An 18,138-nucleotide genomic window follows, 5' to 3' on the forward strand; every position below is an offset into this window, starting at 1 on the left:
TTTAAGTTCAAAGGAGACTTGCAGATCCTTCTCTTCACCTACATGGCTTCCTGTCAAACTAATATTAAAAAGGTATCCTGACACTGCAGTGAACAAAAGGGATTATGATGAATAAGGAAGGTGACTTTATAGCAGACTTTAGATGACTGAATATAAATAAGGGCTTAATAAAATGTTACGAAAATCTCATTGAGATAGTGTGTGGCTTAAATAGTTAGGTAGATGGGAACTGTGAGAAGTCAACACTGTCCATGTTATGTATTTAAATAATAGGTACACTATGCAAATACAATGAGTAAACACTTAAAGAACTGCAACCAAATAGCCACCCGTGTATTTAGAGTTTGCATGAATGCATTCTGCTTCCACTTGTGCTTCCTCTTGAAAAGAAAAACCCACAAATGTAGTTTTATTTTTCATGCAGTGATATAGTGTGAATGGTAAAACTGTGTTCTGATTAGTAAAAGACACCTTCTACATATGAAAGGGCAACTTTTAGATCCAACCCATTATTTTTAAGAAAGTTGCCCTGCTTCCATGCATTCCTTGGGAGGTATTCAGTAGTTGGATAGGTGACATTACAAGAGAGAGCTATGGTATAGAGAAGTACCTGTTAGTATCAGCAATGCTACTGCACATTGATTCCTAATGATAAGATATTGGACAGCAGACATACCTGCTGGATTTCAACCTATTTTATTTATTTAGAAAATTTCTATATCACTCCATACAAAAATCTCTGGGTGGTTTACAATTTAAAACACAACAATGATAGACACATTAACACAAACCAATTTAAAATATAGATACAAACTCAAAACTTTAAAACTTTAGATTAAAATCCTGATTAAACAGGTATGTCTTCAGATTTTTCTTTAAAACATCCAGAGAAGGGTAAGCCCTAATCTTGTTAGGGAGCGTGTTCCAAAGTCCTAGGGCAACCCTAGACAAAGCCCGGTTTACAGCCATCCCCAACCGAGCCAGTGGCTGGCAACCAGAACCAGACCACTCCTGATGATCTTAATAGGTGGCGGGTTTCATGAAGAAGTAAGCATTCTCTTGGACCTAAACTCATCAGGGCTTTATAGATGGCAACCAGCGCGTTGTATTTCCAGCTCAAAATCTAAACAAATTATTAAAAGGATTGTGTTAAGGATTCTTGACACAGTTTGGAGGTAGAGTTGCCATGCCCCCTGAAATTCTGAGTTTCACCCAGATTTTTAGTATCTCACCCAGATTGCTTAGCACACCCAGATTCGCCTGGATTTCAGCATTCTTTTTTTTTTTTTTAAGCTAAGCTTGTAGAAGCAGAGTTATGGAGCAAAACATGCAGTTACTATTCTGCTCAAAAATTATTTTCAAGCTAGTTTACATAATATGCAAATTTGGCACCCGGCTTTGGAAAGCCAGAACATGGCAACCTAATTTGGAGATAGATGCAAATAAAGGAAAGCTTTATGAAATGTGCATTTATCCCTTGAATATGCAGCATGTAAGGAACTGGTACAGACAGAAATTTCAGGTATATTGCTTCTTCTTATTTCATAATTTATGTAGTAATAGAAGTTTACTTTCCTCTTGTAACCAAATGCAACTGTATTGCTAATCCTAAATCTTGGTTGGTTTGTTCTTTGCTTAAGTAAATGTTTTATTTGTTACATATTTACTGCCTACAAATTTACTAATTTGGATGGTAAGTGACAGGAATCCTGTGGTGCTGTCACACCGTGTATCCAGTTGCATGTGTGTAATGTAGGCATAAAGTAGTGGAGATTCTGTAGTTGTGCAGCATAAAATAATACGATGTTCTTAAAAGAAAGAACAGAGAAACACCAGCAAGAACTCCCAGTGACTATGGCAAAATAGGAAGAGAAGTAGTATTCATGCTGACCGCTCAAACCACTTAGTTTCATCACTATAGCTCCAGAGAGATGCATCATGGGATCTTTGCAGTCTTCTGGCACCAAGCCCACCTATCTAGTTTAATATACATTATTCAATGACTTCAGTTCTGAAAATACTACAGTTCCAAGAAGAACTTTTTCCTTGCCTAGAATTGCAGGAAGAATTAAAATTCTCTTCTGATAATGCTTTTCAAACTCAAGCCAAAGCAGTTTGGACTGCATTGAACAGTTTTGCAGCCCTAAGCCCTGAATCTACTCAAGAGCTGCCCTGAAGCACTGAGGTGGCATATGAATTCAATCTGGGCTGATTTGCACATCCTTACTCAATTACTTACTAATGCCGGTCGCTGCAATATAAGCGGAGAATGTTCTTGCATTAGTAGTAGTGCTTGAGCAGGGGCACACTTTAGGGAGGATGAAGTATGGGCCAGTAGGTCACCTCAAGTGTTTTGGACTGCTTGGGATGTAGTCTTCAGTTGTGTTTATATCACCCTTAAAATATAGGGTAATTGCATTTGTTTTTACACAACTTAACTTTTGTATATACAGGAAGCCCTCTTTATTTGCGGGGGTTCCATTCTTGCCTATTTCCATGGATAACAAAACCACAAATAACCTTAATCCTATGGAGATTGGGGGCGGGGGGATAGGTTCCTAAGCACACTGAAGTGTGCTGCAAATCACAAGAAAAAGCAGGAAGGAACAGAAATAAGCACAGCACTTTGCTCTTCAGCTCCCCAGCAATGCCCCCCAAACTTCCAAATCCTCCAGTTTTTGTTCTATTTTGAGGGTTTTTTTGTTTTTGTTTTAGAAAAGAACCACAAAATGGTTCAGCACTACAAAATGGTGGCAGGAAATGATGTCAAAAGTTATTTCTGGCCACTCAAAACTATGGATAGGTGCAAAGAACCCTATTTGGGCCCCACAAATAAAGAAACTGGGTCCGTATAACCCAAGCAGATAAGCGAAACCATTATCTGGGACAGCAGATAATGAGCACCACCTCTAATTATGTAGGCTTAGAACGTTGTTATAAATCACTTTCCCCTACCACTACTGAAATGACTGTCTTGTGCTTCACTAACAGCACTTCTTTTCACATAATCTGTTTGCCATACACTTTCATGGCACAATGTTGGCAAGTGTAAAGTGATGCAGATTGGGGCGAAAAACCCCAACTTCAAGGATATGTTGATGGGATCTGAGCTGTCAGTGACTGACCAAGAGAGGGATCTTGGAGTCGTGGTGGACAGCTCGTTGAAAACGGCGAATCAGTGTGTGGCAGCTGTGCAAAAGGCCAATTCCATGCTAGGGATTTTTATTTATTTATTTATTATGTTTTATATCTTGCTCTTCCTCCAAGGAGCCCAGAGTGGTGTACTACATACTTAAGTTTCTCCTCACAACAACCCTGTGAAGTATGTTAGGCTGAGAGAGAAGTGACTGGCCCAGAGTCACCCAGCAAGTATCATGGCTGAATGGGGATTTGAACTCAGGTCTCCCTTGTCCTAGTCCAGCACTCTAACCACTATACCATACTGGCTCATTAGGAAGGGGATTGAAAATAAAACTTCAAATATTATAATGCCCTTATACAAAACTATGGTGCAGCCACACCTGGAGTACTGTGTATAATTCTGGTCACCACATCTCAAAAAGGACATTGTAGAACTGGAAAAGGTGCAGAAGAGGGCAACCAAAATGATCAGGGGCCTAGAACACTTTTTCTATGAGGCAAGGCTACAACACCTGTGGCTGTTTAGTTTAGAAAAAAAGATGACTGTGGGGAGAAATGATAGAGGTCTATAAAATCATGCATGGAGTGGAGAAAGTGGACAGAGAGAAATTCTTCTCCCTCTCACATAACACTAGAACCAGGGGTCATCTCATGAAATTGATTGCCAGGAAATTTAGGACCAGCAAACGGAAGTATTTTTTCACACAATGCATAATCAGTTTATGGAATTCTCTGCCACAAGATGTGGTAACAGCCAGCAACCTGGATGGCTTTAAGAGGGGCTTGGATAACTTCATGGAGGAGAGGTCTATCAACGGCTCCTAGTCGGAGGGCTATAAGCCATCTTCAGCCTCAAAGGCAGGATGCCTCTGAGTACCAGTTGCAGGGGAGTAACAGCAGGAGAGAGAACATACCCTCAACTCCTGCTGTAGGCTTCCAGTGGCATCTGGTGGGCCACTGTGTGAAACAGGATGCTGAATTGATGGGCCTTGGGCCTGATTCACCAAGGCTGTTCTTATGTTCTTATGTTTAATGTAAAGGAGAAAATATCTCACATACACACAGGCTTTGTACCAAATCTTAGTTGATGCGTCATCTTTAGAAGACGGCATTCCTAAACTGCTACTCATCATTGAATTTGAATCTCTTGTTCTGCAAAACTCTGCAGTGCTTCATTAGGTTCAAAAGAGACAACTTTGTTCACTGGCTCTTACTTCCTGTTTTTGCCTATCCCTTGTTACATCCTTCAAATATGTGAATAATGAAAAGTTAAGTTTTTTATTCCTTAGAATAACCTCTTGCCAGGGTAAGGATGGAATTCCTCTCTGGGATCTCTTTCTGTATGTCTTTATAATATGTCCTTTTTACTTGATCGTTTATTCTTTACAAGAATTGTGTTTTTCTGTAATAATGGTAGGGAAGGTTTCAATATAATATTCTTTAAGGGAAGTTCATTGTGAATCATAGAGGAATTAACCACATTTGGGATTGTGTTCCAGATAACCCAAAGTTATTGCTTAGTGTTTGCCATTGAATAGTTTCTCACATATTCTGTGAGAGAAGCTAATTTTCAAAGGCAAATAATATTGTAAATAATGTGTCAGTTGAAGCTCAGATCTGTTGTGATTTTTTAGGGATGTTCACCAGCATCAGCCAACTACGAGTAACTGGTGGTGTGTTTTGTTTGTTTAATATATATATCTTGGGTCAAAAGACTGCAACCACTCTAAAAGTGACATTTTAGATCAACTCCTGCAGACACCAGCAGGATCCATTTGGCTCTCTTACAGTTTAACAGTTTACCTTGCAGATTTCCCCCCCAAAATCCTTTATGAAATCATATTAAACTTTGCCACAGATATGCTATCTATAATCGTGATTCATGACCCTATAAGTAAGAAAGTGAGATAGCCTTTGATCTATTCAGAAAAGTTAGCATACTCTTAATGTCCAACAAATGTGTAATGCACAAAATGACTATATGGAATATTGATAATAGTTGCACTCAAATGTCATGACAGTAGCCTAGTTAATTCTTGGATTTCATTATAGGCCTGAGGGTAAATTAGATGAATATTCCCGTGTCCTCCTATTTAGTGTGAGATGGGGAAATGGAAGTAATTTAAATGAGCAGTAAACCTATACTATCTTTCAAATTGTTCACAGTCTAATATTTTCTAATTTCAGATGTATTCTATCACTGGCTCAATTATCGTAGGTTGCATTACCAAACATTGATTTTAGAAATACTTGAAAAAAATCAATTTCAGTTTAAGAATTAGAAAAAAAGAATAGTTGGGATGAAATTGGAAGTTGCATAGTAGAGAGAGCCTTTTAATTTAATGGAGGGCACCAGTCATAGCATATTTTCCATATGAAAATAAATGAGGGACGGAGGTCACAAACATAGCTTATTAAAAGTAGTGCCTCTGCCTATTTCAAGTTCTCTAGACAGCCTCTATTTTTAAACTTTATGGCTAGAGAAAATAGGTCATTAAAACCCTTGTTGAAGATGAATCTGATAACTTTGTCCACTGGGATTAACCTTTACATCAGCTGAAGTTTATTCCCTTTAGACTGGTAGCCACTTACATAAATTTGTCAGCTGCTGAAGGTGACGTGTTTTCTGTTACAAGATGTGCATGTGGATCAGTGAATAAATGGAAATTGATCTTGCCTTGAGTAAAAACTGTATGTTAATTATGACTGAAGTGCATATACTTTAGTCGAGATTTTTAAACTAAAATACCTAATAGGAAGATCTGAAATGGCCATTGAAAATGGCCTTTGAAGCAAGTAGATCCAGTTTATCTGAGCAGGACTTCAATATTTAATTGATACATCCGGTAGATTAAATGATTTAAAAACAAAGTTGTAATTAAATAAAATGGTGTCCTTGATTAATTGGGCAGCAGATTTTTTTTTAAATGGTTTGGATTCATAAGAAGGTTGCACAAGAATAAGGGCACTTCTTCTGGTGTGGGGTGTGATTTCTGCAAACTCCTTAATCAGTAGTTCCCCATGCCATCTCATAGTATTCTCGAGGATTCCTTCCACCCCAGGATCAGCAATTTGGGGGCCAGTGAGGTGCTGCAGCATGAAAGAGGTGTGTAAGTCCCATTCTGCAAGCAGAATACTTTTTGGACATCTGAATCCAAGCCAGTTGTGCAATTACTTACAAAAAGGTGTATTTGGCAAGGATCGTTTTAAAAGAAATATTCTCCATTTTATCTCACACACGGAAAGGATTGTTTTTTTCCTAAGATGCTGCTGCTACAGCACATGCATGCATAATCTAGAACCCAGGAATGCATGCTTCTTGTTTCAGAACTGTTGTTTTTACCTGTACAAACACATGTGAAAATGTAACTGACTAAATTCAAATTATGTGATAGTATGGCTTTTTATACCTGGATGACTGTCTCATTAACTACACCCAACTCTAGCAACCCATTTTTGGCCAATTAAGTAAAGCTAATTATTTCTTTCGGAGGTAAACTTTCTTTTCTCCCTCCCCACCACCACCAATTGCCCAATCAATGGCCAGTATTATTCTCCTAGGCAAGTTTCCTACCTCTCTTCCTTTTCCGGACCTGGTTATTTGCATCTAGGCAGTGTCAACAAAGGACAAAGGCAAGCAGGCATTCTACTCTCCATCTTCCTTGCGTGATTTCTTTCCCCTCTTCCCCTATCCTGTTTCCTTGCCTTCCAGGCTGAGAAAATATAGTCTAAAGTACCTCCACATGGAAGAGATCCAAGTGAAAAATCTTAGTGATCATATGAGCTCATATTGGATCACTAAGATTTTTCACTTGGATCTCTTCCGTGTTATCAAAACTGTACCAAAGTGCTGGCTAGACACTTTAGCTATGCTTTTTGCTTATGTGGGGAAATTAACTCAAATCAGGGTGTAGTTTTGACACAGTGTTAATTCAAGCACACCTGGTATATTGGAAAGATAAGGAGATGTACTTATAGTTTCAAAGCTTTATTTAGGATAAAAACTGGGAGTTGCAGAAGCCAAAAGAGTTTGGTTAAAAGGTCAATGTCTTGGCTAGCATTTATAAAAAAGAGAGTCTACTTAGAGGTGTCGAATACTGAAAAGTGACTGTAGAGTGAGGAGAGAGTCAAAGAGGAAGATGAAAGAGACTGATAGGTTAAGGTGCGCATGTTTACCTATCCTTCTTAGTGCATTGTCTGCACGACGGTTAGGCAGGGTGCCTCCTCAAGAATAGATAGCAGTATGCAGTGGGGATGAGGGCGAGAGGCAGCAGCCCTAGCTTGCATGTGAGAGTCCATAGGATGGTAGGATCCGAACAGAGTTCTGAGGCCAAGCAGCTATGGGACAGTTATACTTGAAAATCTGCCCTGAGTCCGTTTGTGATTCATTCAGGTGGATCATCTTTCCCCGGAGGGCAAGGTGATTTGCAGAACATTCATTCATTCATTCATTCATTCATTCATTTATTTGATTTCTATACCACCCTTCTGTTAGAGGAAAGATGGGATACGTGATGGTTGCTTGCGCTGATGGGATTTGTGATTACTCTTAAAAACATGTTCAAACAAAAATATTTGCCTGCAGTGACCGATTTGCTAGGCAGAAACAAAACTCAAGCTCGACCGCAAAAGGTTCAAGGAGAGGTGACTGATTTGCTAGGCAGAAACGAAACTCAAGCTTGACCGCAGAAACGAAACTCAGCTTTAGCTAGAGAATTGCAAGAAACAGGCCTGCCCTTCCTCGGGGGGGGGGGGAGGGGGGAGAAACATGAGGAGCAATCTCAGCAAATCAAGGCTTGTAGGACCAAGTGTATAACCATATATAGATATACGAACCGGTTGAGCTAAACTGTGCAGAAGCAAGAATAAATTGTAAACAGCATGCTATATAAGGATGTTGCCCCAAAGTCTCGGGGCGGCTGCCTTCCTTTTGAGCTCTGTGTTATTGCAATAAAGTTTGATTTGAAACTCTGATACTGGTGTCTGGCAAATTACCTAACCAAGGGACCTGAACAAAGGTGAGTAGTGGAAGCCCTCGGTTCACTCACGACACTTCCAAAAATGACTCAGAGCGGTTTACACAGAATAATAATAAATAAATAAGATGGATCCCTGTCCTTAAAGGGCTCACAATCTAAAAAGAAACATAAGACAGACACCAGCAACAGTCACTGGAGGTATTGTGCTAGTGGTGGATAGGGCCAGTTACTCTTCCCCTGCTCAATAAAGAGAATCACCACGTTAAAAGGTGCCTTTTTGCCAAGTTAGCAGGGGTCGGTGTTTCAGTATTGGGGTATTTTGGGGGTATATTTATTCTTTTATGTTTTAACTTACACAATAAAAAAGATCTGGAGATAAATATTGTAGCTAATCCACCATGCGTACTGCGTCGCCATTGTATCAACTAATTTGGAAAGTATTCATTACTAGATGGACTGAGTCAGTGCAGGTGGGTCTTTTTGGACAAAGGCGAGTACAAGCTATGTAAATGTTCACATGTTGGAGATAAAGGTTCTATGTTTGCTCAATATCTCGAAGATGAGGCGTCTGAGGTGCAAATGGGCAAACCTGTTTGTTTGTTAAGACAAAGTATTCCTTACTTTGTCAGTCATTTCATCAAACATAACGAGGCAGGAAATGGCCATATCAGTGCTTGTCCTGCTAAGCATTGCAACTACTATCTCTGTGCCGGTGCATCTTCTCCCAGAACAATACTGCTTCTGGCAAAATCCTCATCCTACCAACACTGAAGTAAAGTTTGGATGGAATCTAGAAGAGGATCTCTTTTGTGATGGCACTCAATCTTTGGAATTCTCTTTCAAGAGAAGCCTGTCCTGCCTCTTCTGTGATAGCTTTTCACTACTGTGCAAAGATATTAGTCTTTTGCCCAGCATACTACATTTTATTTGCTACTGTGGTTATTCTTGAATTTTTCTGTTGCATTTCCCTGTTCAGTTCTTGTATATTGTGGTAGTGTTTGTTTTGTCTGCCTGAAACGATTCTTCATGGGAAGATGAGATAAAAATAGTTTCAAATAAATAAATAATGTTTGGAATTATTCTCTGTGCTAAAAAATCTAAAGTATGACAAACTATGGAGAAGATAACTTCCACAGTGACATTTGGACACAATTCCGGATGGGCGGGAATCTAAATTTACACTTGACATTGGTGAGCATGGTCCTGTCTGAACTTTGTTGTTGTTCTTTTGGTTATATATTTTTAATTTATTTCACCAGTCTAATTAGTGTGTTAATTTCAGTCAATATTGCTTTTATCTTCTTTCATAGGCAAAAATATAGGGCAAGACAGGGGAAGGTAAGGAGAAGGGAGCAAACAGTTTTCAGTCGCCTTTGATTACATCTGCTTAGACAGTTTTTGCATATAATATATGCAGTGGCCATTTGCTCCTCTAGAAGTACTCCAGAAAATACTTAAAACCTAGTGGAAGTGCTCTGTGGTGGTGGTGGTGTCTTTTAAATAAAACATCAAATACTGCACTAGGATGAGAGGTGGTTGCTAAGGATTACTTGGAGCACTCTGACAGTATCATATTTAATTGATAGGTTGATATGCAACCTATGAGTAGAACAGGCATATTTTTAATGACTTCTGGAATTATTTAATCATATAGTTATTTATTTGTTTGTTTGTTTGTTTATTATATTTATGAACTGCCCCATCCAGAGGCTCTGGGCGGTGTACAATATATATGTAGGCACATTTGTCTTGTCTTCATTGTAGATACGCTTTTGCTACTTTAAGAAGCTCTTCCCTCCCTTATATGAGATTGCTGTAAGACATTATACATATTATGCCTGTTCTCTTTATACATACATCAAAAAATTAATGTTGTTTTTTAGTTCTCATCATGGCCTTAAGTATTTTTCAACAATATTTAGGAATGAGGTTGTCAGAAAAATTATGATGCTTTTCGAATTGTCTTCTGAAGTTATCATGAACAAACCGCTAACGGGAAGTTTTCTTTTGATAGATAGTTTTACAATTGAGTTCTGATGAAAATCAAACAGAAAGGGAAATCAAATTTATCATTAATTTCTGCATTGTTTAACTGCTGTTGCAGAAGCCTTCCTAATTTGTCTGTGGTGAAGCTAAAAAATCCCTAATCCTATGTAGCTTAAGGAACAAATAAAAGTTCTTTTCCTCTGCTATAGTCATCTTAGCCACTGAAACTAGTTGCTCTTTTAAAAATGATGGCCAACACCTTCACGAATCATGTAGCTGCATAAGGAGAATATGCATTCCCCTATTGTTAATAGAACTGCCCCGGGGTAATTTATAAACACCCCAAAAATTGTGTTAAGGCTTTGGGTGGGGAAATTAGCTCTGGGTAGGACAGTTTCACATCATACTACAGATCCGGCTAGCACCTTCCTTACCAAGCTTCAAATTGTTATTGAAGACTTTTCTTTTTCACCAGGCCTTTCCCCTTTAGTTCATTTTTCTGTTTTCTGGTAGTTACTTTAGTTCTTTAATAATTTTTAATTATTAATGTAATGTAATTTTTAATGTTGCCTGTTTGCCTGTTGTACACTGCCCAGAGTCTTCGGGTGGGCTGTATATTAAATGTCTCAAATAAATAAATAAATAAGTAAGTAAGTAAGTAAGTAAGTAAGTAAGTAAGTTACACAAAGTTGTGGACCCACGGGACGGAGGCAAAGTTGAAGCGAGGGGTAAATGTTAATATCACCTGAGCTTCTACTGGTGCAGAAACCTTGGGACAACCAAGGAACCCCATTCTTCAGGTTCAGTCAGAAGCAGGGGTGGGAAGACCAGAGAAGTTAGATGATGGAGATGAATCCACAGGGGTGCCTTCTCCATGGAACTAGCTTCCTGTGTTAGTGAGGAGAACTGGTCAGGTCAGGTTTGGCCAGAGAACTGATCTGGAAATTGGCACAAAAAACTGGACCCAGCCTGGTGTGATGGCATGTGAGCTGCAAGTCACTCAAGCTGCTGTTAATTCCAAGGTGTTTTTAGGTTGCAAAGGAGCACACTGGATCATGGAATTGGGATTTTATATACCCAAGGACATGTCCTGGGGTAACATTCCAGTCGACCTTTTTTCTTGATTAGAGTAATTCCGGGGAATCTCAAAAGATCCTATTGTTTGAGTCTGCCGTGCTGCACTACAACACAATGGGTGAACGTGCAAACACAGGAACTCTTTTCGGTCGGAAACACCTAGTGAACTAATCAGCGTTTTAATGGGTGCATTTCTGGGGTCCGATTGCCCACTCCAGCCTTCTTTTAATAAGGAGTGAATATGGATTTGTGGAGCCTTATCTGACTTCCTTGCTGAGATAATTGGCTTTTAGCTTGTTTGAGGCACCTGTGAAGGGGAGGTAAACTAAAGGCAGGTCAGTCATGCAGAGAGACCTTGAATAGAGCGTTAACTGTTGCGAGTTAAGTTCGGGACTCTACTCAGGTATCCAGGGGCATAATTATGATAGGGCAAGGGGAGACAGATGTCTTGGGGGCCCCTGCCTTGCCCCCCCCGAGGCATGTCACATGTCTCCTCCACCCAGCATCCGCCCAAGCTTCCTTGAATTATTAAAAAAACCAAATTTCCTGCTTCTGCCGAAACTGCGCTGTATTTCCTACTCTCTCCTCTCCCCTCCTTTCCTTTGGCAGCAGGGTTATAGGAGATAAGAGAAGCCGTGCACAGCGCCCCCCCCCTTTCATTTGACTAACTTCATCATCGGGAGGGGAGGACTTATTCCCAAGTAAAACATGCAGCTGCAGCGCAGCAAGACTCTGCTTTCAGAGCCATGCATGCTTGACTGGCAATAACCCCCCTCCCCCAGGATCTCAGTGTGGGGCTAGGCTTCCTTCTGAGTAAACCTGCCCAGCCACAGGGCTGCAAGATTCCTTGCTCTTGATTTCTTCCTGTAGCAGCTGATGAAAGACACAAAGGATCTTGTTGGGGGGAGGAGCAGGGAGGGGAAGGAAGAGGAAAGTGAGCTGAGCTTGGCAGAGGTAAGCGGCGAGCCCACCTGCCACTGACATTCAGTCTCTACCTGCCGAGAGGGACCACCAGGTTCTGCCACCACCTTATTCTTTCTGCAAACACCACTTACGTGGCTCGGCTCCCTCCCCCTTCCCAGGGATGGGAAGTGTGAAGACTCGTGAAGAAAGGAGAAGGGGGAGTGGAGGGATTTTCACATGGAAGCAGTCCCAGCGGCTGGTGCAATAAATCAACCCTCAACAGTTTTGTCATCGTGCCCCCCCACCCCACAGCTTCTCCGTTAATTTTCTGCTTTTTCCTTGCCCCCCCCCTTCTGCTTGCTTTCCTTTTGCATTCCTACTGGACGTTTATGGCCATGTGCACATGTTTTTATTTATATCCATGGACGTGCACTAGAGTCAGAATGCAGCTGCCCCTGTAGAAATTTTCTTTTTAAAAGACCTGGGGGAATGAGCCAGTAAGGGTTGGCCCTTGAATAAATGATGTTCCTGTAAGAGTATTGTTGGTGCTTTCTCCTGGTGTTCAGCTTTTGTGTCATATTCAGAACCCCTTTGATAACTCTGATGCATAATCTATAGGTATGATTTATCCCTTTCATGGTACTACTGCAGAGAAATCAAGTTTAAGTAATTAACTTACAGTAGGTGCATGTTTGTGCAAGGTATGCTGGTAAACTGCTTTATTGCTGGTTAGCTTAACTATCAAACTGCTGTAAAGAGCAAAAACTAGAACTGATCAAATTATTAACACTTTTGTAACTTTTGTTGGGATGTGTGCTGGGATGTGTGCAATGATTAAAGTGAGTCCTGTTGTATTAGTTGGTTCTGCTGTGCTGTTATTTACACCTTTTTAACTAGTTGAGATAGTTGGCAGAGTCTACATCGGGCTAGGTGAAGAAGAGGAAGGCAGTGATGGGGGGGGGGCATTTCAAAATTTTGTCTCTGGGCCCACTCCTACCTTATTACTCCCCTGCAGGTATCCCAGCTTGGAGAAGTCGCGAAGCAAGCTTCCTTTCAATTTGGCTCTTTTGTAGCTGCTAAATTTAGGGGTAACTGTCCCACTGCCTACTGTTCCCCAGTATGGCAACAAACGGAGGACTCACAATGCTGTGAGGCTCCTGAGCATGTAAAAAGTGAGACTCATTCGTCTGCATTCTCATACATAAGCAGAGAGGCTTCTGGGAACCTGCAGAAAAAGCAGTGCTAGCAACACTATGGAAAGGTTCTGGAACTCCGCAGGAAGGCAGGGTGTAAGAAGTGATTGTTTTTCAGCTGTCTCTCCCTGCCCCAGAAGTGCCTGTGCCTCCTCAAAATATCAACTGTGCACAGCTCTGGAAACTTTTGGCATTAGGGATGCTTCTTCCTTTTGAGAAATGCATGGTTAGTGAAGATATTGGCCACTCTTTTTAATGTTTATTTAGAACAAAACATTATTTATATAGAAAAAACACTACCAAGTTGCATTTCTTTTAAGTCGAATTATAAAATCTGAATCCAATGAGGTAAAATACCTACCATTAAGAAATAGCCTAACCTTCTGGAAAGGGAGTTGTGCTGACACCACTGAGAAGGCCATGTCTCTGGCACCTGCCAATCAAATTTCTGTTAATGACAGGCCATAGTGTAGAGTCTTCATGGTAATATAAGGACTAAGTAAGTCACTGGCGGGGGGAGAATGGCCCAGATTATTAAAGTAACCTGGTCCCTGATCATTTTTGCTCCTTGGTCAGAACACTTTGTTCTCTCTGTTTGTTTGTTTGTTTGTTTATTATTTATAAAATAAAATCTTATCAATATATTATTTATGATATACTCTTCCCAGTCAGTCATAGTTCCAACATTCCATCACAGTCCGTCATGACTATATAGGATTAGGCTAGACATTACATTTGCTGGTGATAGTGGGATCACAGAGGCAGGATGCAGGTTTATGTCCCATCCTAAATGGGCCTCTTACCCTTTCTTATTAGTGAGGGCCTTGAAGCTTTTCCTCTGAATACACCCCATCCATCAAATAGTGTGCACTTTGAATGTGTGTAATATGTTATGTGTCATATATAGACATATTTTATACTATTTATCACCATTCCATTATGCTTTATGATGACCACGAAGCAAAACACGATCTTTTATTGGTTGTTTTTATTGTCTTGTAAGCCACCCAGAGAACTTGCGTTTGGGGTGGTATAAAAATATGTTACATAAATAAAAATAATAAACACAGGACAGGTCTACATAGATAGACTCTGGTTGGATAGACTCTGGCTTGGGTTACAGTGACTTGTTCGCTTATAGTTAGATTACTGTACTGCCCTTCATAACATTACCCAGGGCAGTTCTGTGGAGCTCCATGAGACTGCCGGTTGGACCACAGTTATGAGTACAATCTGGGAATGAAGCATGGGAGCAAGTTTAGCATCATTGAGTTTGACCTTAATGATTGGTTTTTAAAATACAAATTGAAGCCACAAGGGACTCTGGAACATGCTGGGGACACTGAGACTTTAGCGTTTCCTTGCCATATTCAGTCTGGATTACACTACATTCTGCTATTTTCCTCTGGAGGATTGGCTTTCACTGGTGCCAGTGGGAGGTTTTCTGCTAGGATTATAACAGCCATAACAACCAAGTCTAGATTGGGTAAGGGCAAGGGTTAAAGTGCCCCTTCCTCTGGATTGGGACATCATGTGACCAGTTTACATGCTCACACACCAATCATGCTCTTTGTGTATTCTCTCATTTGACTTTTAAGTGTATGCCTTTCGCCCATATAAGTGACTGAATGTCATTCAGCTCCATCACGAAAGATAAATGCTGTATGTTAAAAAGCGCTATATAAATACCCATATTTGTATTCTTGGGGAAAGCATTGCAGTGGGAAAGGAAATAGAAGTAGGAGGATGGGATTCAGAAAAAGGACTAAAACCTATTTCAGAACTTTAAGCTATTAAGAAACAAAGAAGACCAACTCTGTAATCCTACACACTGGCTGCTTAAATCCCATTGGCTTCCATGGGATTTGAGTAGCTAACTGAGCAGTGCAACTGCTCAGTGCAGTTATTTCTTCAATGGGCTTGTTAAAACAATTTTAGTCTTCACTGAACCAATTTCAGATCTTTAACATAATGGCATAGGTCTCCAGAGGTCCACATGTAGAACTTGATGTTGAAAGCTCACTACATGTAGCTTAAAACAAAACAAAACAAAAATCTTCTCTTTCCCCTTGTATTATTTTTGTAAATTTGCATTTCAGATATAGGGTTATAGAATAATTGCTGCTTTTCACAACAGATAAATATTTTCAATATTCTGGGGTGGGGGTGGGGGAGATTAAACTCAAGGCTAGCATATTGTAGCAGGCCACTATAGGCTTGTTTTCCAGACATGTGTTGATGAAATATGAGGTAAGCCTCCTCAGAAGGCTGAAGAGGACAAAGGTATGGATTTTCCCACTGAACCTGTCCCTGCCCCACATCCTAGCCTAGCATCAGTACGAGAGCAAGAGTTTAGCAATTGTAGACATTCTTGAAAACACTTCCGAAATGTTGCCTCCCGGCATGATGCATCTCAAGTCCCTTGTTTTTTTAATCAAACTAGCTTATTTCAAAACCAAGAATAAGTCTAGGCCTTTAATCTCTTACACTTGAGTTGGCGTCCAAGGTTTTTCTACATTTTAAGCAGGTAGAATCACTATTAAATGTTTTAGACATTAATTGCTTATGCAGGTCATGGCTAACAACCACAAGCTAAAGAAAATGTTACTAGTGATAAAATGAAATTCACATTTCATGGAAACTAGCCAACTGCATTTTAATCTTAATAAGATAATACCATTGTTAGTCATGTTTAAAGATAGTATCTTGCCACTTCACTGAAAAAAAATTCTTTCCATTATGAACTTCGTATAATTTTTAAACACTGATTGAATCAGATTTAGCCATTGTTTAACTTGGACTTCACGTTTTGTTCCTTCACATTATTATACAGGAAAACCTTGGTATTCGTGTTGGTTCTGTTCTCAGCTACTGCCATGGATACTGGAACTATGAATACCAATGCTTTGGGCAATGGGAATCTGGGGGTTAGGGTCCAAAGGGCAGGGGAATGGTCTAAAAACAATGAAAAAGCCCAAATAAAATGCTCTACCATGCTCCGCTAGACCCCCACGTTCCAGCAATGCCTCCCAGGAGGAAAAAACAGACTGAATGTTTTCCTAGCTTTTTTTTTTTTTTAAGAGCCATAAAAAGGCTCCTGATCTCTGCTGAACTCAAAATTACCTCAGAGGTCATTTACGGCCACCCCCAACGCACAGACACATAGATTTTAACCTCCCCCCCCACATTTTTCTTGCATATACTGAGGTCGGTTGCCTATTACCCAACCGTGGACACACAAAACTGCGAGTGCTGGACCCATGATTAACGAGGTCCTCCTGTACTGTGCTTTTTAAATACCACAGTATGTATGTATTTATATTTTAATTTTATTCTGCCTTTTATAAATTTTATCCCAAGGTGGTTCACATAATTAAAAACCCAATAATTAAGTCTATAATAATAACATTAAAGCCAACAATAGAAAAAATAAAGTACAGCAACTGAAGCAGCAAAAACTAGAGAAAACACCCCATAAAGGTCGAAGGCATTGATAAAAACAGCAAGGTCCTTACTTGCCCCTTAAAGGCAGCAAGGAAAGCCAAGAAGCTAACATCCAGTGGGAGAGCATTTATAAGTCCATAATACCTCTGGAATGCTCCTTGTACAATCTATTATCAGAGGAAATATTTACTGTCAATAGATCATATTATTAGGATTAATAGACCAGTAATAATAGCACACATAGGTGAGGTGTTAGCTTGGCTAGTGAACTTTAAAAATGCAGTATAACCTCTTAACTATAATTTCAGCTCTCTGCAAAATGTCAGAGTCCTATTTTCTACCTTTATAGTTGCATTTTCCATACAAGGTCAAGTTCCATGTTTCTGATTATGCTCATCTTATAACAAAAGGTCTAAGTTCATAACTTTGAGATCAACTCTCAACTTTCAGTTAATCTATCAGTAGTATTGAACTAGGTGCGTTAAGGAAGCATATAGCCCACCACAAAAGCGATATCAAAAGATACATCATCTACATCAAAGGATGTTCTCTGCTCGGGTACAGAAAGTGAATACCCACAATTGAAGTACATGCATCGGTGATATGAGAAGTCAAGGAATAAGAGAACGGTCAAGAAATAAAGGTTCTAATCAATATTTTGATAACAAATAAAGGACAATTTTAACATGGTCGAAGGGTTTTGTTGTGGGACAATGGGTATAATAGTGGTAGAGAAAGGATGGGAGGTGTACTAATTCCTTGTACAATACAATTATATTCATCTTGACCGGTGGTAAGCATAACAAAGTACTTAACTGAAAAATTGTGTCCAGACATTTTTCTGTGGATCAATAAGACAAATAGTTATGGAGGGCGTAGCTATTTGTTCACTGCTCTTCTGCTGAGGATAATGTTCATGCCCCAGTACAGGATAGTGAATGTTTCAATCAATAAATAATAAATTCTTACATCCTTGTTTGTGTGTGTGTATGTGTATAGAATTTTTGAGTTGAATCAGTCCTTGAAGGTCTTTGAGTCTACCCCTGTGCTCATTGCAGGAAATTGCTACAAATCCCTGACAGAGGCGTCCAGCCTCTGTTTGAAGCCACCAGCAAAAGGGAACTTACCACTGCACGAGGCACTCACTGTTGAACATATCTTGAGTTGAGAAATTCATCCTAATGTCTATCCCAAATCTGCTTCCTTATAATTTCAATGCATTGATTGCCCTTGGGAGCAATAAAACACCAATTCATTCCTCCTTGTATGTTATAGCATTTCAGATATTTGAAGATGGCTATCATATTCCCCCACAGTCTTCTTATGTCTGGGTTAAACATATACACTTCTTCAGCCATTCCTCATAGGACTTGGTTTCCAGATCCCTCTCATCTATGTTGACCTTCTATGAGTCT

General features: G+C 39.8%; 1 protein-coding gene across 4 annotated transcripts in view; it reads left to right on the forward strand.

Annotated features, from left to right (window-relative positions):
- GBE1 (1,4-alpha-glucan branching enzyme 1) overlaps nt 1–18,138 on the forward strand; it is a 244,734-nt gene that overhangs the window by 78,702 nt on the left and 147,894 nt on the right. The window lies entirely within an intron of this gene.

Source organism: Hemicordylus capensis, chromosome 3, assembly GCF_027244095.1.
Source record: "Hemicordylus capensis ecotype Gifberg chromosome 3, rHemCap1.1.pri, whole genome shotgun sequence".
NCBI lineage: Eukaryota > Metazoa > Chordata > Lepidosauria > Squamata > Cordylidae > Hemicordylus > Hemicordylus capensis.